The sequence below is a fragment of the Sinohyriopsis cumingii genome, unplaced genomic scaffold, assembly GCF_028554795.1.
Source record: "Sinohyriopsis cumingii isolate HCF-2022 unplaced genomic scaffold, ASM2855479v2 utg001621l, whole genome shotgun sequence".
Classification (NCBI taxonomy): Eukaryota; Metazoa; Mollusca; class Bivalvia; order Unionida; family Unionidae; genus Sinohyriopsis; species Sinohyriopsis cumingii.
The window spans coordinates 594012-617500 of record NW_028316027.1 but is presented as its reverse complement, the minus strand read 5'-3'; the positions used below and the strand labels follow the sequence as shown (position 1 = coordinate 617500).

At 35.6% G+C, this 23489-nt stretch overlaps 1 pseudogene; it reads right to left on the bottom strand.

Annotated features, from left to right (window-relative positions):
- Nucleotides 1-23489, bottom strand: part of LOC149771864 (dual oxidase-like) — a 191103-nt pseudogene that overhangs the window by 43890 nt on the left and 123724 nt on the right.

Below are 23489 nucleotides of genomic sequence, written 5' to 3'. Positions count from 1 at the left end.
ATTCCATATATGTCTAACTGATTCCTTTACTTTCTGAAATGCAGTTTATGTCTTTACTACGAAATTTCCGAATGCACGCCGTCAGTGTATCTAACACTGGCTGCCACCCGACTCCCTTAAAACTGCGCGAAATGACTGCCCACGTAAGAATGCGTGAAGGAAACCCAGCTCAAAATTCAAAGGTAGCTTGAATGAATAAATTTAATTTAATTCAGCTGATTGAAGATAGCTACATATGGAACATAATTATAAAGATGTAGAATAAACACCTAAATAATCTAACTGAAAGTAACAAGAAAGACAGTATAACCCGCTGAGTAGCAATACTCCCAGCTCGCCGTGATGTTTTTAAAGAAGACAACCTGTCCTCTTTTTGAATGGTGCATCTAAATATGTGAAATTATTTAGTAACATGGTGCACAATTTTAAAGGTACATTTTGACAGGACAGAATATAACTTATATAACTATGAATTTATTGTGGGCAGAGAATCAGTACGAACACCAGAGCAAATAATTGATAACAGAAGTCAGCCAAAAAATCACGTGGAGCTACATTAGGGCTGTATCGAGAAAATGGCAAAGTTTGGATGATAGAGTCCTGCGGAAAATTGGTCAAGATGGCGGATTTATACGACTGCGGGGTGGAGTGATGGAGTTGATGGATACCTCCGACGCGTAAACGTGTGGTTAGGTAATGTTCTATAACTTTTGGCAACAATCTATCTTGAAGCACAAATAACATTCAGTCATATTTGCAGGTACCAGGACGAAAGACCATTCTCGATTGAAACATAAGGAGTGTATAATTCTCTTACCAGTCCGACTAGGTCAAGATATTTGTAGCCTTTGCTAGTTTTCTCACTTGCTAGCTTTATTGTTTTCTCTGACGTTGAGTAAAGAAAAGTAAAAGAATGTTTCGTCGCCTAATACACTCTCATTCAAATGTCTCTTGTCATCCTATCCTTATTTTTTCGAGTTGCTTTTTGGCGATTTCAACCCGGGTGTGTTGATAATGAGCTTTAAATGTTTCTGAGCTTTAATTGGTTCTTCAATATATTAGAAAGAGCTGACGAGTAATGCACGTAATAACAGAAAAATATTCACTGTTTGCTAAGTAAGGGTCTTTCGTTAATTGTTCCCGTCACAAATGTCACTTGCCGCTCACCAATTACAGACAACGGTCGTCCAAAACTAGGGTCATCTTCCTGAACAACTTTAAAATGATAAGGCCGCCTGAAAATTGAAGAATATAACAAAGCATTGCACACTTAATGCGACTCGGTCTAATATCAGTCGGAGAATACCTTAAGAGCTCCAGGACTTTGCAGTATGCTCCTTGCACAGTTGCATAGTTGTTCTTTTACTCCGATATTTTCAAGTCACTGTCATTTACCAATGTAAAATCACGTGCATATATCTGAAGGCGACCGGCATTCATCACGTGTAGCTGCAGATCATAGTGATAGATCTTTATCTTTCTTATCGATCGGCATTACATGTATTAAAATGTTCCAACAAACCAAAAACTCAACAAAGTGTTCGGAATTTGTCAAATATTAACAACATGCAAAAAAGTGAATTCAAAACATTTACCTATTCGAGCAAGTTTGCTGAGATGTATTTTGAGATGATACACTAATAAGAAACATTATTGTACATCGCTCCAACATCCAGCACTTTATAAATAATGGAAGGTTATCAGTGGGACTGTACCAGAAATGTACCTTCTTACGGAAAATATATCTAAAATATTTAATCTATCTGACAAAATAACAACAAAGTTAAAGCTCTAATACTCAGTAAACTTAGACTAATGATAGTACAAGTCGGCCGTATTTGCAACAACTGTGTGATGCTAGAACCAAATATATATGTTTGTGCTCTATAACCATTATATGACAACCAGTGAATAAAAGTGAGAACAGTAAAATGAATACCAATATGGAAAATGCTATTGAAAAGTATATCATCTGAAATAATTCATTATTCTGCCAAAGATGTACACTATTCCATTGAAGCAATAACAAAAAGAAAGATCTTATCGGTTATAGTTACTCAGGGTTGGTTGGAGATATCAAGCATTTTTCATCCAGGAGTATGAACACACTAGATACCGTAGATTGTGAATAATAACGAATTTCCTTCGGAAATTACTATGCACTGATTTTGTTACTAATTCATACTGGCAAAACGTCTGTCGATTGTTTGTTATTTGCTTAAATGTTTATTTCCCCTCAAACTACACATACAGCAATTATCTTTTAAGCCGCATTGTCCTTATGCCAAAATGTACATGTGAATGCCTAACGGCATGCGCTTTGTCATGTGCTAATTATTTCAACCAGTACAATATCCAGTTTTAAAATATCAGTTTCTGATATTAATTGTCATTTTATCTACTTTGCAGGAAGGAAAAGGCGTTACGTACATAAGTAAATAATGTATAGCTTAGTGTACTTGATATCTTGTCCTCACCTGGAGATCTCGTGAAGAGAAGTTTTTAAAAATATTAACTTCGGTCCAAAATTTCCCACATTTTGTTACGTATGTTACAAACCTGAATATTTTAGGAATACAAAATCTAGATGTAATAATTACCTGTTGAAACATTTGCAAGAAGAACAATAGAAACAGAACAAAGTAACTTAATAATGTCCATATCGGCTCTGATCCGACTTGGAACTGGAATATCCTCCTTCTGACAGGCTTTACTAAGTCTACATATATACCAAATTTCACTACCAGGAAGTGTTGATTTATTTGCACGGCTGTCTTTAAATGTTAACCAACCATCTCACTTATTCATTGCAATTGAATTTGAGCTGGTCACCAATAACGAAATCAAAACAATGAATGCATATATTGATTGGCATCTATTAAAAAGCTATAAGGCGTGTTGAGGTAATCCACAAGCTCTTAAGTGATTGATTGTCTACAAGATAACGTGCAACTCCTGGGTTTGTTTTCGAATGTCTTTTTTGTGCTCACGAAATATCTACCGGGGACCATAAAGTTTTCCCGATAACTGCAATGTTTCACGTCCTGTTCGTGTCACTTTCATTATCGTCCAATACCTTTTTATATAAATTTTAGGATTGAAATAAAGTATTGTATGAAGCTTTACTTACAAACACCAAGCTGAAGTTCCATTTTCGTTTCTGTTTGGAAAACGTAAAATAAATTTTGCCAGTTCTTGTTTGTTACATTGCCCCTTAACTGCATGATATGGGTGCATGGACACATTTCTCGTCTGTGCTTGACTTTCACATCGTGCTATTTGCAGGAAACCTTCGAATAAACAAATGTGTTAAAACTGAGTGTAGATTTTAAGCCAGTTTCAAACCACAAATATCGAACAAGTTTCGTTGCCCTTTTCAATTTATTGGTGATTCAAAAAGTGTCACAAGGGAGAAAACTACTCAAGCAGTAGGGGTCTCAAATCTGGATAACATTAAATGAAGACGGGAGCTTGGAAATTTAAAATTATTATAGTGTATGATCCCAACAAGTTCTTGCGACACCATCTTTCTCACCATGTTTAACTGATACGTGCGCGTATCTGGGTCATCTTTACATTACCAAGCATCCCATTAGCCAACTTCACTCAGTTGTGCCCTTTTATTAAAGCGGTTCCACGTGGGAACAATAAGTCACACGAAAAGATTAATTTGCAGCTATGATATTGAATCGTAACTAAAAACACAAGTGTTCAACGATATGAGTTATACGACGGGATACTCTCTAGTAGTTTATAGCAAAACTATAATTTTGTTTTTTGCCTAATTAAAAGAATTTAAACCATTCATCAAAACAAATCAGTGTCTAATTATACAATTGGTTTAAAGTGAGCGGAAGTTCTGCACCCGCAAACTTGAAACGAGAGCATTGATAGATCATTAATTTACATTGTTTCTTGACAGATCTATGTTGTATTTTAAGTAACACACATCCACACATACGTACATACATACATAGATACATACATAGATACATACATACATACATACATACATACATACATACATATTTGAAATTGGTCTTAAAATTGTAGAATCATATCAGATGCTTAATCCTTTAAAATACTGTTGGAAGGATATTGGACCAGTTTTTAGACGTGGAGCTTCATTACTTGCATCTGAGACTGGAACGTTCCTAACTATTTAAGACAATTGAATAGCAATGATATAATCTGTAAGCTTGTACATACATTCAAGTACGCTCAGCAGTAAAACCTAGCTGCAGCACATCTATCCAAGGTTACTCATCGTTTTATTGATCATTACACATAATTAATTAATCCTCTGATTGAAGGGAAGTGTTGTACTTACTGCTATTTTAAACCTCTGCTGAGAATTAGTATCGTGAAGTTTATGTGATTTTGTCAGACTGATAATTTGGATCTTTGTCACAAATGAATCCGTTATTTATTGTATGATTACAGTGTTGAATATATGTAGAATATATTTACAGCAAATGTCGGTTGCCATGATACAATTTGGATGTTTGTACTCTACAAACATTATATACATACGAGTAAATATATATATACATACAAGTAAATATATATATACATACAAGTAAATATATATATATATATATATATATATATATATATATATATATATATATATATATATATATAAATATATATATATATATATGTATATACTCACACACACAGATATATGTGTGTGTGTCTGTGTGTGTGTTTCTACACCACACACTAATTATACTATATTTATTACCATATATTTTGTCTTGTCGTCCAGCAAGGAAGTACCGTATAGCGTCTCTTCTATCTATATTTCGAAATCCAATAGCATATGAATTTTGACAATTTTATCGCTTTTCTTGGCTATGTCGTTTAACGATACTCCAAAAATGACGTAGATTGCAAACCAAAACCTGCAAATTATGTCGGTATTTACACATTCGCACAAAGGTTCATTGTAAAAATCCTCAATTATTTCTCATAGAAATCATTCCAACAATACACATATCAAGTGTCAATGTCATTAGTAAATATACATTTGGAAATTGATTCGTGAGCAATGTACGATATTTGATTCGGTTATGTACACTAGCCTCACTTTTGGGTTCTACGGAACCCTCACATGTAGCATTTAAGTCCTTGCTTTCCATCTGGTTTAGATTTTTAGTATTTAAGGCATTTTACTCCCATCTACTGTTGTGTAGCCTTGAGCAAGGCTCTTTAAAATATTTGCCTAGGTACGACATTGTTCAAATTGCCTTTAAAAGCGAACAACCCAAAACATTACGATTTAAGTATGACACCTCGATACGGGAAGACAGACCATGATAGTATTTGCGCAGAATAAAAAATGCACGATACAATAGGCAGTCCGGAATAACGACTCTGGATACATTACTAAGTCTTGAAAATATGATACAATATCTAGTCCACAGAAGCGAAACTCCCATCCAGCTTACGCCTTGGACGAATACCATTTCTTGTCCTTTTGCCGTTATTATTTATATCACAGATTCAAGTATTTTGATCAAATATGTAGCCAGCAAGGGCTACAAAGAACGCAGTTTACTTGCAAAATTCGCTTTTAATGCATACCCGATACTCTATTGCAATTCGTTCCCTTTTTTGCTTTTGTTTTCAAGGGCGAGCTAAAGCTACTTGGAAATCATAACACTACCATTTTGCGTGTCTATAAGTATGTTAAATACAACCTAATGAAGATAAAGGCCAGCTATATAAACTTTGATACGCACAGCTTTAATGGCGTGCTTGTGATAGCTTGATTAATTAAACAAATTAAACATTTCATAATTGTCCGTGTTCGATGTGATTTGATGGTGCGATTCAGCGATATACATAAAAGTTGAAAATCCTCAAAACCTAAACCTCATTGTATAGGAATTCCCTCCAATTGACATTCGATTTTAGTCCGGAAAAACAGAAACCCTTAAACTCCGAGTACCGAAACAAATTTCTATCCCAAATTCCAATTTTACTCTTAAAAAAACCGATGAAACCAAAACCTAATGTAAACTTGGAGTATATATTTTAGCTGCTCGTTTTCTGGCACTCTGGAACAGACCCATTATTGTACATGTATTAACATGTATTGTATTAGTTCAATTTGTGAGATTAACCCTTGACAATGCCCAAGTGGCACGCAAGGTTAAAACAATACTTGTTACGCGCGCCGACACATATTACGGCTGACATCAGTCTAATCTGAAGTCTTTGCAGTATACAAAAGAGCTAGCTTTTAAAGCTATTTACTGGAACTGGTTATCACGAAACATTTTACATCACGATAAAGAGCATACCGCGACACGTAGCATGGTATACCACGGTATTTCTGAAGATACCTTGATACGTACCATTGTGTACCGCAATTATATTAGGGGCATCAATTTAATTATCTGGGGTAGAGGCTTGACACCTTTTAATGTAAAATCTCAGTCTGTAACTAACTGGAGTAAATATCACATGATGATTTGCAGGAAGCTAACAACATATTATATCCATTACATTACTTGAAGAAGGAAATTATTTTGAGATGAAAGAAGAAATATCTCAGCTGAAATGAAAATTGCAACTCACCGACATTACATAATAGTAGATGAATTTGCTATGTGTAACTTAATTGTTGTATAAGTTGTAACCTAAAAGCTATAAATAAAGTGGGGTGATTAAGCTTACATTACAGCTGACTCCCTGTAAAAGACACTGTGCTGACATTAGAGAAGTTGTTGATAAAAGAAGGAATTGTTGACACTGAATCCTACAATTTACAACTATAATATAAAACAGACATGAAAACTTTGAGATGTCAACACCCGGGCAAGATATTTCTAAGAGAGAGAGAGAGAGAGAGAGAGAGTCAGGAAACATCCAATAAACATAAAACGCACTTACTCAGCAAACGAGAAAATATTGGTGAACGACAGATCTTGCGTGATTCAACCCGAAAACTAGTCCTCATGTGAAAATCGAATGATGATACGCAGTTATACAACGTAATGCATATCCGTAACTCATTAATTTACGCTAATAAATAACTGAAAGGTGACACATTCATTCATTGATCCCTATTTCCTTCTAAATTTGACTTGGCCCTAATATCACAACATCCATTTAGCACAACCTTGGCATATGTGACACGTGGAACGTGTGATTAAAGGATCATAAATATAATTATATTTGTAATATTTAAAATTTGGGGGGAAAACAATTCTGTTTTGTAAAAAAAAATATGATTTATGAATCATTTGGTCGTGAACAGCGAAGACAAAATGTTAATAGCACTAATTTGCAACGTGAGTACTGTGGAATTTCATTACATTCGTTCTTAACGGAAACTACCGTCGTACCGTTTTAGTGAAAAGGTACCGTGGTACATATCACCGGAAAAATGGTCGCGGTAAAACAGTATGCCGGTAATACCACGCGCCTGTACTACTTACATGTATTGTAGGTAAGCCAATTGAGTAAGACTATGTTGATCTGCTGGTTATCTAACTGTGATTGATGCTATTCATTTGTTTACATGATCAAAATAATGTTGTTTGCTTGTTTGTTTTTTTTTTATTAAAGATCAGGCATTTATTAACCAGACATACGTCCTCTCTTTTGCTGCTTTGCGGGCGGAGACAGACAAAGCAGTATTCTAAAGGCAAGATTTACTCAATTGATTTTCAATGCAGAAAAATCTATACATGCAGGTATTTAAGAAACCTTGACTGTCTTTTGTCTTTATTCGCATGTCGAGATGTTAGAACAAGCAGCTAAGCGTCGTAGGATTGAACTTTCCTTACAGGATAAAATTAGTCTGATTAGTGAGTATGATTCTGTGCCAAGACCTAAAGTGAAGAGAAAAGAAGAACTAATCGGCAAAGAAACAGCTACAGTTTAAGATATTCTAAAGAAAATAAAAATCTACAATGTTGAATTTGAAAAGAATATTAACGCAAATAAGCGTCGTTTCAAGAATGCCTACACATTATTATCAATAAATGCAATTTCAAGGTAATATAAAAACTTATTTCGGGAGTATCCAGTTACCATTAATATGTTGACGCACTATTCACAAAATGCATATTAAGGTAACGCAAATTTCTACATTTTTTCAAGGAAATTAAATGCTGTCACATTTATAGCATGGTTACACCCATTTATGTGAGTTCTTTGAACAACATATGAAAAGTTTGCTCATTACATTATGTCCTAATCTAGAACAGCCAATTTTGGCCATAGTGGGAAAATGCACAGTATAAACTGATCTACATCACGTTTATTTCACCCATACTTAAATGACCTCGCTACACTGATACGATGATATATGAATTATCGACCACTGTTCACAGAGAAATTTCTGCACCACCCACTTACTCCCTATCAAAATTACAATCTAGATTATATTTTCCCGGGGAAAATTGCTCAAGGATCACCTTTCCTCTAGATAGAGTTTTATTTTGACGCAAGAGTAATAAATACCCCGACCATTACAGTAGCTTGCAAAAAATAAACTGAAACGTAAACTATTAAGCAAAATATGTCATTCATAAACATGTTAAAACATATTTGCTGGTGTTACGTACTGGCTCCGTTGCTCTAAAATGTCTTAAATGTGCCACTGGCGATAAGTTGCATAATCAGGGGCCCCGAGTGGCCGAGTGGTCTAAAGCGCTCTACGTTACAGATCACTGCCATCTCACCTCTGTATGCGTGGGTTCGAGTCTCAGATTACGCCAATGTGGGTCTGTGAGACAGCTTGCCAGTAGATCCTCGTGGGTCGGTGGTTCTTTCCGGGGTTTTCCCGGGTTCTTCCTCCACCATTAATACTGGCCGCCATGTATAGCCTATCGTGTGCTGATAAATGGCGTTAAACCCTACAACAACAACAACAACAGCAACAACAAACTGCATAATCATATTTGCCGGTCTTGTGGAGCTGTTCGTGATTTTTACCTTGCACTATATGACTGCTCCAATATATGTAATTACACAAACAACCACTCTGTTGAAATACATACCGATGAGGAAACAGACAATAAATAAACAAAATAATAGCTAGAACTGATGTGATCATATTTTCTAATCTTCATCGAGTACAACAATTACAAGTCATTGACGTCGAAATTTGAAAACGATTTCCCTTATATAAGCATATAGACCGTGCATCAACTGAAATAAATTGTACGGCAGCATGGAATTCAAATACGAAGCGGCATGCAAAAAGCAGATACACTTGAATTATTGGGACCAATATTTGCACAGGATCAAGTTGCTGTAACAGATAATCCATATGGGATGCTACTATAACCAGTTACATGGTTCATAAAATACATATACTAAGAGGTGCAAGAAAAACTGACATATTTGCATTATTGTGATGAACAAAACCGCCGTTGTATAGCATCTGCAACCTGCAGAGCATGTTCCTGAAAAAGCACAACAATCACAAGTACCTGTATTTAAATTTCATACGCGTAGTAATGAATTAAAAAATCACGCGACAATTATTGCACACACACACATACAAAAACTAACTGAAGACGCTCGACAACTGTTGTCAAATAAACTTTTTGGAATTACATTGGTGTTACAAAGCTCTATCTCCTCTGGAGTTAATCACATATTTTTTAATGCACATTTGGTTATGCAACTTTATCGAAAGTCATCAAATAAGGATGTATTTAAAACTACACATCTGTAGATTCACAGCGGTGTCATCACAATCCTGAACCGTACACATACTAAGGTCATTCATGAAGAAAATTGACAAAGGAACTGAAAATATTCTCGAGACGTTCTAAAAATATTCTAATGTTCGATCAGAATGGACTTTTGACTGATACTTACAAGTCGAGCTACATATCTCTCCATATCAGCCATTTCGTGGATCCAGTTACATACCAACACCAAAGTCGATTGCACCAAGGTCAGTGATAAAGGTTAAAAACTTTATTGCTTGATGTTTCAATGGGTAATTTTGTCTTCATTGCATCAAGCGAGTGATAATAATAATTACCCTCAAAATTACCATCAATAACTAGGTTAATTCAACTTTGATAAAATTGAACGACTTAACCCATCTATTATGCTTAATGTGTTACCTTGGGATAAAGGGTTTAATCTGCTTGAACTATTCCAACATGGACAGAGTGAACGAACCCAGTCAATCTGATTAAAATCAGATCTCTAATATTATTCATGAAGATCTGAGAGCGACAGCTCTGAGGTCATGTTTTGGCAACTTATGTCATTACCATAATCGCTCATTTTATCAGCCAATCCGATGAAGTCTTATATCTCTGGAGACTGCAGTGTTGATGAGGAGCATGTATGTGTACCGAACCATTTAATTCACTTTCATATTATTGGAAGCTGCATTTCCATCTGTTAATTCAAAGGTCACTAGAACATTACCCCATGTAGGACTGCGGATATCTGATTTTAGTCAGATTGCAAGCCAATTAAATTTGTTGCTGAGAAATATGATTGGTACAGAATCGCAATCGCACTACGTATGGATACAAAATCTCGCCTGGTGTCTTAGCTGACACATGCAGAAGTTGCTTGCATCACTCCTAACAACTACTCACTGACAATGCCTTTTACTGGAGTGGGATCAGTGCAAAACCGCAGAGGAATATATTATAACAAACAGGGAAAAAATATATTCAAATTTACTGCCGTGGAACGAACAATGAAAGTCCCTTGTTTCACCGTCATGGACTTTCAGTTACCGCCTCTTAACCCTGAAGTAAAGAGGCGAACGCGCTCAACAACCATACAGTAAATACCACACAAGTTGCTAAACACGTCCAATGCGGGGTTTGTTATACAGCAGTTAGGCGTGATGGGCAAACTAAACCACCAAGATTGTATGGTGACAAGGACTCGGTTGAAGTTTGTCTTAAAACGCTTGATGCTACAGCAAAATCTATTCGACACGCAGCTCGATTGAACCGCTGACATTATTGTGACCGGCGATGATATTAATAAGTTTTCCACAGCCAGTCATCGCAGGATCTGTGAAACAGCTTTTGATGGGACTGAAAGTTCCAAAATTCATTACCATTATCACATCACTGGTGCATACAGTAGAGCTGCACATCACAGAAGGAATTTACGATTGTGAATTGACCCAAACAAAAGAAGACAAAACGCGGTAGAGCTTCAAAATCTGCTTGGGTATGATGATTAGTTGATTATATAAACGGTAGTGTCGGTGTCAAGGCACCAATGAGTGTTTTCCCAACAACATGGAAAAATGCATGACGTTTCGGCTGTGCCAATTAAAGTTCATCGATTTGTTATAGTTCCAGAAGTCGTTATTTCAAACGTTTGTGACTAATCTGGCAGTGGAAAACTTCAAAATTATCAGTCGATATTGTGCCACCGACACTGACCTGTTAACGAGAAAAGGTGTTTACCCATACTACTAAATGAGAGATTGGGACAAATTTGCTGAGCTCAGTTGCCACCAAAGGAAGCGTATAATTCGCCGCTGTCACGTGAAGAGATTTCAGAAAATGATTATAAACATGCAAAGTTTTGTCGCTATTCGATTGCAAAAACATTGGTGACTGTCACGATCTATATCTGCGCACTGTTGTGCTTTTGCTCACTGATGTGTTTGAGAACTTTTTTTTTACATTACCATGTACATATATAAGCTCGATCCCGCAAATTAGTTCTCATCACCTGGAATGGCTTAGGATCTGTTTTTGTCAAAGTTCAAGTTACTAACCGATATTAACCAACATCTGATTATCGAACGCTTACTTCTGGATGGAATATCAATATTGAGTCATCGGTAAACGGTCCAAACATAGCGGTGTATGACCCCGTTGCCCCTAACAGTTATATCTTGTCTCTATATCCCCATAAGCACTATGACTGGGCGATGATACAGCCGTTACCTGTCTTTGGGTTTCAGTGGATTGATCAGTCACACGTTGACATACAAAATCACGTTCGCGATTACATCAACAGTGACCACGGACACTTTATTGAAGTTGATCTGGAATATCCTGAACGGCTTCACTGCGCTCTTAACGATTTGACAACAACGAGTTTCCAAAAGGACATCTGTTGTATAGAAACACGAATAAAAATAGTGTTGGTATGTATAAGGATGAAGATTAGGGTAAACCAATCGAAGAAAATTTGGGACTGTTACTTAAAATGTATTCAATAGTGGTTTGATCTGGTAAAATCATTAAGAAATGTTAAGGAGTATTACGCAAAAAGTTCGTCCTGATGACATTTACGTACAATGTCTTCACAGGAGATTTGAATTAGGACATACAGAAAATATTATACTGTCTTAGAAAATCGCATGGATGTTTACCGATTTACCAAACTAAGTTTGTCACCTCTTGATACCATGCGATGTATACTCGCTACGGAATCAGCACCTAAGCGTACGGACACCATGCGATTCTGGACCATCTCATGATCTATATTATGCGCTAGTACATTCTGAATCGCAAAGCGATACATTAACTTGTTAAAGTAATTCTTGGTGACGCTTCCGTATTCTCTGGAACGACTGCAATTGCTCTAGTAAATATGTTCGATCGTGTGGCTTTTCTGCTCGTTCAGAAATACGCTCCAAATGGTAAAGTGTTGCTTGTCTTGGGGTATCAATCCGTTCCGACATTGTAATTACACATAAACGGACGACACAGGGGCTGTAGCACGATGTTGTCCTCGTTCTAACATTCCAGGTTCATACAGATATCAGACAAAATTATTTCGGGTGGTTCCTACGGTGCTTCGTCTGATATCATCGGTCGGTTGTTACAATGCAGTCGAATATCAAGCCGTTTAGCAGGTCCACAGCTATTGTACTCAGCATATGTTTTTTTACCATTATATTTGCTCCATGGTGTTCCTTGTAGCATTGTTAAGCTGCAAAATCAACGCGGTGAATTGTTTTATACCCTAAAAATCTACAGCTGATGGAGCTGCATGTTCCAATGTATGTAAAACCTTTTGCTCCGCATCGAACAAAAATTTCACTCAGCACGACTTGATCATTACGTGTTTGAACTCTTATTGGTTTAGAAAGCGAGATTTCGTGCGATATCGCAGTCAACATGAGGATATGATTATGTAATATACCAGTAGTATTATTCAATGGCATCAAGAAAAAGAAAATTTACAGATTTTGTCGTCATCGACTTTTCCATACGAACAACACCTAAACACTCAAAGCATGGAACCAATTCTGTTTCCACACCCAGATTTTGCGCTGATCATTAGTCCAGCGGGATAAAGAAAATGCAACTGTTGTTAAATATGATTTTACGATAGTCGGCTGACGAATAACCGTGTTATGATGTTTTGAAAGATTTTCATAAATCGTTGAATGACAAAGTCCAACGGAATTAAAGTGTCTTTAAGTGGCAACGCCACTGTTGATTTCTTTTGTATCATCAATGAAGCACATACAATTGATGTTTGGATGTAAGTGTAAATGCTCTTGTAATGTACGACCATATGATATCTGAGCACCAAATCAAACCCGCTAAATATTTTCACAAGGTCTTACAAATATTTATTGGATTAGACGGGGGATGAATATCTTTATATGTTTGCACGAATCAGTATATTGTTGTTACTATTCATATAACTAGGAGGTCTGGACATGAGCGTGTCGCACAAAATATCGTAAGGGTTTGGATAAAACAATCTAAAAATCAGAACAATCATGAACATAAAAATGTACGCCTGTGATTTTATAGTGGAATTTGAAAAGCCACGATGTACATTTGCTCGTGAGCACCATAATCTAATTGATACATTTTTTTGCAGGTCGTAAACATGTCAAAGTCATGTTGTAGTCTAGACAAACTGCACGAGAAGACACCCAACGGGCTTTGAACAAATATTTTGCACCGCTAATTAAACTATCAAAATAAATTACTGAACGTGCCGAAGATATTATAAAGACAACAAGCACAGCAAAGATGTTAAACAGCTCACCAAGCAATCTTCACAAAATAATATATACATTGCTCTGAGCAGACACAGCAACTGAAAAGAGTACATGATAAAAAATTACGATCAAAGACACATGATACATACATAAATATTGAATGACTTAAATGTTATTCAGAGAGTATACTGGAAAGAAAGAAGCTACTGGTGAACAGTGGAATCATTTTGTAAAACCGCATTATTCATTTGCGAGCTGAAGAACGGAAGATGGCGAATCTGTAAGGCAAGAATATATGGATCTTTGTATACCTGGACCAGTAATACCCACGCATCCACGACAAGAATTGCAAGACAACAATATAAATTTCTAAATCGACGAGACTTTTTTCAGCAAAAACTACGCAACACTAACACATTTTTTTTCCTAAAAAGTGAAGATCGCGCGCCTCAAAATATTCTACAAGAACATTAATTGGAAATATTCTCATTTGGCTGAAGCAAATATAACTTAATTGCCTCAATGTTGCTAGAATTTTCCAAATCTAGTATGATGCAATTGCACAAGACCAGTGGAACATTTCCAATACTTGCAGCAATTTGAGCGTTTTGTAGCAGAGGCTCTGGCGGCTGAAGAAACGGCCGCCTTTGAGGCTGTCGGAACAATGTCTGGGATGACGATGGAAAAGTCAGTTGGCGGAAACAATGCACCATTTTTCTCTAGGTTGAACTGGTAGGTCTGTAACAAAGGAAAAGGTCTTTGATTACAAGGATCACGTCGTCAAATGCTATCGGGCAGAGGTCTTCGATTACCTGGTAAGACACGCAGAAGTCCCCGCCGTTAACCAATCTTAATTATTCAGTATCGTAAAATCAGTCAAGTATTTTCGCTGATTCCATATCCGAAATCAACTTGCGTCGATTGTGCCACGCACACCTAAAGCTGGGATCGACAACCTAGCTTTGACAACAGGACCTGACACGAATTGGGTTGCATATATGTGACACCTCAGCGTCGCTTGCATTTTGACTTATATGGAATTGCACCACCTGTTGAAGTTGTTAATTATTTAACGCGTGAGGAGTGTTACCAGACTATCGTATACAATGAAATATAATCTTGTTAGGAGTCAAATAAATATTGATTCATTGGACCATCCTGATATGCAAGTACCAGCTCGACGCCTACTTGAAGTACCTAAAATTGCTCAAGCGTTGACTGTAGCACCAGGTGCAAAATCACTCCAGGATTTTTTCTACCACGATCACGTGGACTTATCAATTTACCTCACATCGGTCACCTTTTCCATCGATTTAGTAAAACCAAACTTTAATTCAACTGAGAAAAAATAGATATCGACTTTTATTCACCAAGGACACACTTGTTCGTGCAACATTCTTCGGACGACGGCGAAAGCGATCGTCTCAAGGACCAGCCACGGGTGCAACTAGTATATTTTTAATGATCGTAATGCTATACCCTAAAAGAGTAAAGACGTTGAAAACTTAAATATTCTTCAGACAGAGGTTTTCTATTATTGTATCAAAGTGAACAAATAATCGAAGCGGAGCAACAGCTGAAAGATGAAATCGTCAAGAGAACCGCGATGTTCGTGAAATACAAATGTGCTTGGTTGATGGTAGATGCTATTTATGGTCTTGTACCGGCAACAACTGATGGTTTTTGATGTTCATTTTTTTTAATGAAGGTACGAGGTTGACGCCGCTGAATTCAATAATCGGAGAAGGATATGAGCTAATATGCACTTCAAGATGTCGCAAAGGCAATAGCAATGGTAAACAGTCCTTCTAGATTGTAGAATAATTTATCGGGTGGTTGTTAATTGTATTTTTTTTAAAGAGCATACTGGATGAGCCAAATCACTTTCTCTTCCTGAATCAATGCTCCACCAACTGATACATCACTGGCATGAACATGCATGTTAAATAATTGACTGAACTTTGGATCTGCAAGAACCGGTTCTCCATTGTCTATGGCCTTTAGTTTGTAAAAGGATTTATGACATTTGTCAGACTTATACAACTGTCATTTCTTAGTCTACGAATTTGTCAGGGACTCGGGAAATATGGAAAAATTTGAACAAATTCTTGATAATATTAGCCATACCCAAACATTGCCTTAGTCGCTTTATACTATAAAGCAATGGGAATTCAGATATAGACTTGACCTTAATTTCTACAAGTTCACTTGACTGTGTTCCACGATATGTCCAAAGATATGTCACAAGCACAGCATAATTCAATTTTACCAAAATTAATTTTCAAATTTGCATCACTGAGTCAATCAATGAATTACCAAATAGTTACCAAATGATTCTTTAGATATCTTTGTGGATAATACCGCGTCAAAATTATCTACACAAAATATATCATGTTTATTAAACACTAGAATGTTGATTGATAATTTTTCATACCGCGCAACATTACTTTATATTGATAAAGTACATATAGAGTTGCAAATGTCGTAATTTTGTTTGTTCTTTACTTGAGTGGAATTTGTCAGAATCCTTTTAAGAGCACAACGTTGGCGACATATTTTGCATTTACAATTGTATCGATTTATTAATCTATTTTTGGCATTGGAAATGGGTCTGTTTTGTGCCACGGTAGACTTTTCTATAGTCAGTCACATACGGAATGTATTGTACGTCTTAGGCACAAGAATACATGGTGAAGTCTAGTTACTTTTACTTGGTCCTATAAACCCATTCCCCGGTAAGTACTGAAGTTGTGTTTTCCAGTTTGAGATTATTCATCCTATAAGGATTATGCATAATATACAATCTCCACGTCATGAGAGATTATGTTTGATCGCTCTGGAACATCTGGAAACATGTGCTCATATTCGATTAATAGTTGCTTTAATTAACCCCGTTCGTGTCATTGCACATGTGAAAGTTTGTTATGAAGATTATTCAATATTTCTAAATTTCGAACATTGGTTAAAGGAAAGCAGCAAGAGTCAGATTGCATTCCATCATTTAGATCCCCACTGTCTGGGACTGATGTAAATACATTGAGTGAATGATTAATTGTGCTGTCTTTGCTACAATACTCTTTTAACATATTTATATGAAAAAGTTGTTTTGTTCTCCTTCTTTCCAGGAGTGCTGATGACATCATTTAGTAATTTTCCTTCTTTCAATTGTAAAAGATCACAAAAGATTTTGAGGTATGGGCGAGTGAGACAGAATTCAATCAAAAGGTTAAAACATCACGTACTTTCTATCTCTCTCATAGCTTAATTTCATTTCAGGCAGAGTAGGTTACTTCTCAACCTTCGATAGTGTACATTTGAAATCAGAGTAATAGATAAGAAGGTTAATTTTGGAGTCATCATTTGAAAGACTTTTAGCCCGAAAGGATTAAAACCCTATGATTCTTGAACAGATTCCTTAACACCAAACATAGTAAATGAACACCCTCATCCCAATCTATTCTTGTAAGAAACCAATGTGACCAAATTATATTCAAGTTTGATAAAATATTTCCAAAGCCTTTTGACTTTCAGAGTGATAGACGGAATATTTAAACTGTTGATTGCCTTTTTAATGCATAATTTGTTAAACATTTTGAAACATTAATCAGACTAAGCAAATTTAGGATGGCCAAAACATGTGACGTTCTCAAAGCTTTTATTATGGGTTTAGAAATAATATTTCTCATTTTGGAAATTTTGTGGACTCACACATTTAGTTCAACACGTACTTGTTGCCTGACTTGATATTAGGTAAAGACTAGGCACAGTCTATCAATATTCTGCTAAATGATTCGTCAAATGAGGAAATAGTTTGAAGATGATCGTTCGGTATCTTTTAAATGGGTTTTCCTACTATTTGACAAGTATGACAGCATAAGCATCTGCAGTATTTACAATTATCACTTTTAATAAAACTGATTCGAGATCGTGTGATAAATCTTACTGACTCCTAAATGACCAGCAAATGGATTTTCATGCGTTAGAGTTAGAGAGTAATGTCAATATGATTTTAGAACAACAATTTGATACATATCTGACCACTGGTCATTCGTCATAGGTCCTGAGACTAAGTGTGATGTCAAATTGGCACAATGGAGAGGAATATTAACAAAGTCGTACTCTAATTTCAGAATAAGAATATTTTCATTAAAAGAGGACTTTACAGAAAATGGCAGATTACCAGTTGTAACCTATTTTGAGGCTATGATCACATTTCCATGCCTTTCCATCTAACAACCTTTGTTTCCGTCTGCAAACCCTTGTATTTTGAGATTTTAGCGTGTTACCAGCACCCCCTAGTGGCTTTAAAAGGACCGTATTCGTTGCACTTGTAAACACTTATTAAAAACAACAAGAAAAATTATTACTCGTAAAAAAACAAAAATGCTAACTTGTTTGGTATCTAGCAATGCTCAGCCCCATAAGAGCATACCAGGCAAACAAGATTTATCTAAATGCGGACATTCTTTCAATGTTTGAGAAGACTAAAGCATGACAAACTTTTCAGAAATTACCCACTTCAGACCAGATGCTGGTTGTCTCATAATGTATCTTGAAATGATGTATAAGTCTAAATACATCCCTGGATATCTAGTTTCTTAACATCATGCAACAGTATATCTTTAACTTCGTTTTTTCAATGATGAAAACGATTTCAGATTGTTAAAGCTATTAAATTCTAATGTGTATCTGTAATCCCAATTTAACAGACAACGAAATTCCTTATTACATTTTCTTCGTTAATTCTATATCAGTTTAAAATTATCTAGCTTTTATTAAAGTGTATACCAATCATAGGGCCTGTTTCGTTTCACAAGATATTAGCGTCGATTAGAAGTTGTATCATAAGTACTTGTGCGCAGATTGCAGACCAGTATATATTTGTTATGCCTCTTTAAGCAAACACTCGTAAGAATAGCAACAATACCAGCATAACAAAATGGGTGAATGTTACTGCGACATAAGTCGAGTGGGGATATAAAGTTGTTTGGATTAGAATTAATTTTCCAAATCTTGACATTGGTCTTAGTGGAATCAATTTTATTTGTGTTCAGTTATAATTTGAGGGATGATTTATTTATTTAAATCATTCATTGGAATTACAACGTGGCCATTCATATGTTTGGACTAAGTCACTATCGTGGAATTATTTTAAAATCGTTTAAAGACATTTTGGATTATATCATTGTCATGCATCAAGACTGTTCGCACATCAACACTATTCAAGGCTATTGGTACATCAGTATATACAAGAATTGAATTAATTCGGAGCATCACTGGAATTCATTTGGAATATTCTATACATTTGGACGTCCGATAGAACTCATTAGGGATTTAATGTACACGACTATAACTTCCTTTTGAATTTACATTTTTGTATTCTAGGGAAATAAATGCCTTTGCTGAATTTTACTAACTGTGTTGTGTTTCACTCTTTTAAGTTACTTAGTACAAAACTATCAGCTTCAGATGTGGATCATTGCGTTGAGAGCAAGAAACGTTTTCTAAATACATTATTCAAGAAAACGAAATCTCCAATCAAGGACATTTTAGGCATCCTATATATAATCTTTAAACCAGACGTTTATCGTTCATATTGGCTTGTGTAATTTTATGCCACGTATTAATTTATGGTAGGCCGTGAGTTACTGGATAATCCAAGTAAACTAATAATGATAATACACTGGAGCAAAAATCGCAGTCTTTGTTATATGCTGACGCGGCCGAATTGTACAATGGCTGCCTCGTGTGTACGCAGACTCCAGATGAAATTCATCAAGCCGCGAATGCTTTTTGTTTTTCCAATGCGCTATTATGCTTATGTAACTATTTACATTTTCTGTGTGAATAATCACAAAGCACAGCAGAACATAAACGGTAAACCGTGGTCAACGCGGTGGATTCAGTAAGAAATCTGCAACTATCATATGTTATACAGACTACACACGCATTACTTCTTGATAACCAGTGCGTTTAATTGCAAAAGAAAAATAAACTTGCTTGATATCGAGCGAATAACTTATTCATTTTATATCGTGGGTGAAAAATAAAAGGATTTTCAACAGGTGATTTCGCCACGTGGGAAAAAAAAAACCCGAGCTTTTCCAACCAATCGATGAAATGTATCCATTATTCACTCGTCGCAAGCAAATATCCTCTATTTACATAATGCTTATAGGTGAATATTTCATGCATGCTTCTCTGAATAGCAGACACACAGGAAATAAAAATGTCGAGCTGCTTTGTCATACTATCACGATGTTAGAAATCATGGAAATGATAAAACTAAGAAGAATCATTAAAGCAAATAATTATGCATTACAAGTAATTACTAGTACAACACACCAACTTATTTTAAAATACAGTTCTGTAAAGGATAATAATAGAAGCACTGTGTGTGTGTGTGTGCGTGCGTGTGTGTGTGTGTGTGTGTTTACACAGTGTAATACTTTTCAAATTTGTTAATAGAGATCCTTAACGATGAGTCTGCCCACATCTACAAAACATAACTTGCAATATCTCATTGTGTCTGTACAATTCTGTAAAACTACTTTTCTATTACAAACATTCATGCTGTCATTTACAAAAGTTCACTCAGTACACACCATGTACGTATGTCTATTTTTAAGGAAGGTAGTTTTATATTTAAGATCAGCATTTTTTTTTTAAATCGACTTAGCAGGCAAATGTTTGTATTGTGTCGTTTGGGGAAATGATTCATACGTTTGGTTTCAATGTCATTGGATTACATACAGATGGCATTAACCTTAGCAGGAAAGATTCGTTGGTTAATGATCTATTCATTTGGATCACACAGATGTTTTTAAATTGCGTCATTAAAATTAGGGGAGTTTTAACTATAAGAAAATATATGTAATTGACGACGATGTGTTTTCGTATCAACTCTTCCTGGTCCTTATCTCTATTATATTTAAGGAGGTACGATATAAATATACATTGGTCTCTCGCATGAAAACGTAACATAAAAGATATGCAATAACACGTGTCTAAACCATATTTTAACGTGAAAAATGTTTGACTAAGAAGCATTTAGTAAATGTTACTATATAGTTGTGTTTAAAGAAAACGGTGCTATACTTGAATAACACTTGGTTTTAATGTCTCGTTGAAAGAAACGTTATACGTACTACAGTTTTATGACTAGCCGGGATTCAAATACAGTATCGAGATTCACTTTTAGGGCCTCAATTGTCCGAGAATAGATTCGAATTTTGCTGCTATAGCTAGTCCATTAACATACTAAACTAGCAAAGGGCAACACAGTAAAGGCTTTGGGGAATAGTGTGAAGAATAGTAAAGAAAAATAGATCAGTGCATCAATCTAATGTTGCCAGATATGGATAAATAATTTGCATTGAGAAATGATGCAGCAAAATACAGGATTAGCAGCAGTTTTGCTAAGGAACAAGAAATAGTAATGCTACCTATTGCTTATACAATTAGACAATAGCTTCCTCGCGAGCAACTCTACTTCATAAATATTATTTGGCATAGGTGTGGGGAATAGGAATGTTTTGCTCCTAACTTTCAAGGAGTGAATTTGTCCTTCAAACGGACCACCAACCTCTCGAGTATTTAAAATAGCATTTCTAAAAAGGTTTGTCCCTTTTTAGGGTGGGAGGTATTGTCATGGAATTGTGTTGATGTATAATATCACGAGTAACTTAATTCATTTAAATGTTGCATGTATTAAGGATGAAAAAATGTTAGAAATCTTCAAGTTCTATAAGATTATTCTTGGCAAATGCAGATTCACATATCAACAAGATAATAATGATAAACTTGCACAGTAGTTCCAATGAAAGGATTGTATATCTATGATAAAACTCCACTGTAATGCATGATTAGGGCTTGGACGCGGAAAACGAAAATGCCGCTGCCTAAGTTGATGGTTCCGGAAGCCGTGGCCGATATCTCGCGCGCTGCACTTTTGCGCGAGGAAGAGAATGACTCGTCCTTGTGCACGACCGCCGAGAAAATCCTATCCAGTACCCTGAAGAAAAAAATATGGGACAAGAGCTTGAAATTTGTGCGAAAGGAAGTGATTATGTATCGGCAATTGACATATTTTGAGGGGAAAACGTTCCAGCACATAGATCCAATAGTTTAGGTTACTTGTGTAGGAAACTGACGAATAACAAGGTAATTGCCGAATTATAAAGACCCATCGTGAATACCGATGTATCACGCTTCTGTCGATCAAGCGATGTTTACCTCAAACTGTTAAAAAGTGCGTTTTGAATTTTTATGTACTACAGTTTTGTGACTAGCCGGAATTCAATCGCAGTATCGAGATTCCCTTTTAAGGCCCCAATTGTCTGAGAATATATTCGAATTTCGCTGCTATAGCTAGTCCGTTAACAGACTAAACTAGCAAAGGGCAACACAATAAAGGCTTTGGGGAATAGTGTGAAGAATCGTAATGAAAAATAGATCAGTGCATCAATCTAATGTTGCCAGATATGGATAAATAATTTGCATTGAGAACTGATGCACCTAATAGAGGATTAGCAGCAGTTTTGCTACGGAACAAGAAAAAGTAATGTTACCCATTAGGTCACAATTAGTATTTTCTAAAATGAACCATTAACTAATGGAAATAAAACCTTCTAGAATGATCTAATGAGCTTTGTTTATTTACAACACAATAAGCTATAAAATTCACTTAGGAAACTCTAAAAGCCCGACTCAGATAAATATTTGCTCCATCATTTTTACCTGATTAATAATCCTGATATTAAGCTCATGCACAATGCAGATAATGAGGCTATTATTAGTTGTTTACATAAATGAAATAAAAAAGGTCAAGCAGGTCAAGCAGAAATGAACCCAATTTTGAACAAGGTCAAGTCCAAAATACAATGTTACATTACAATAGCATGTAATGAAAGAAAAATTTTTTAAAACTAACAAGCAAACAATTAAATTAAATATACATAAAACAATGTTAAAAAACATGTTACAGAAACTGCAAGGCTGTACAATAGAGCTACAGTGGAAATTATTTCGTGCAGATAACTATATCACCTGTGTTTATCGCTTTGTCGGATTTTAAAATAGACTGCAAGATTGTGGAGAGATTGCCAGATAAAAGAAATAGCCCTTAACTTTCAGAATGCCTTAATTTCTGTAACCTTTTCCATATTGAGTGCTTTGTTTTCTATGTCTTACATAACATCAGCAATATATTGTATTTCAATCTGCATACCTTTAGCTATGTAATAATTGCATATGTCCATATATATAATTGTTTAGAATATTGCTTTGATAGCTGGAGTAATTGCAATTTCTTGCTGCGATGTTGTGGGCGATGTTGTGGGCAACATTAGTATTGGAAACGGAGGTATAATAATTAGGATTTAAGAAGTAAAATCATATAGCTTGAAACATGTACAATATCAATCCTTCACAAACTGACAAAAGTTAACTTTCAGGAAACCAGGAAGAATTATAAGCCTATTAATAATCATTATATAAATAAATATAACCAAACCCCGCAATAAAACCTTAGAAAACGCGAGAGCTACAC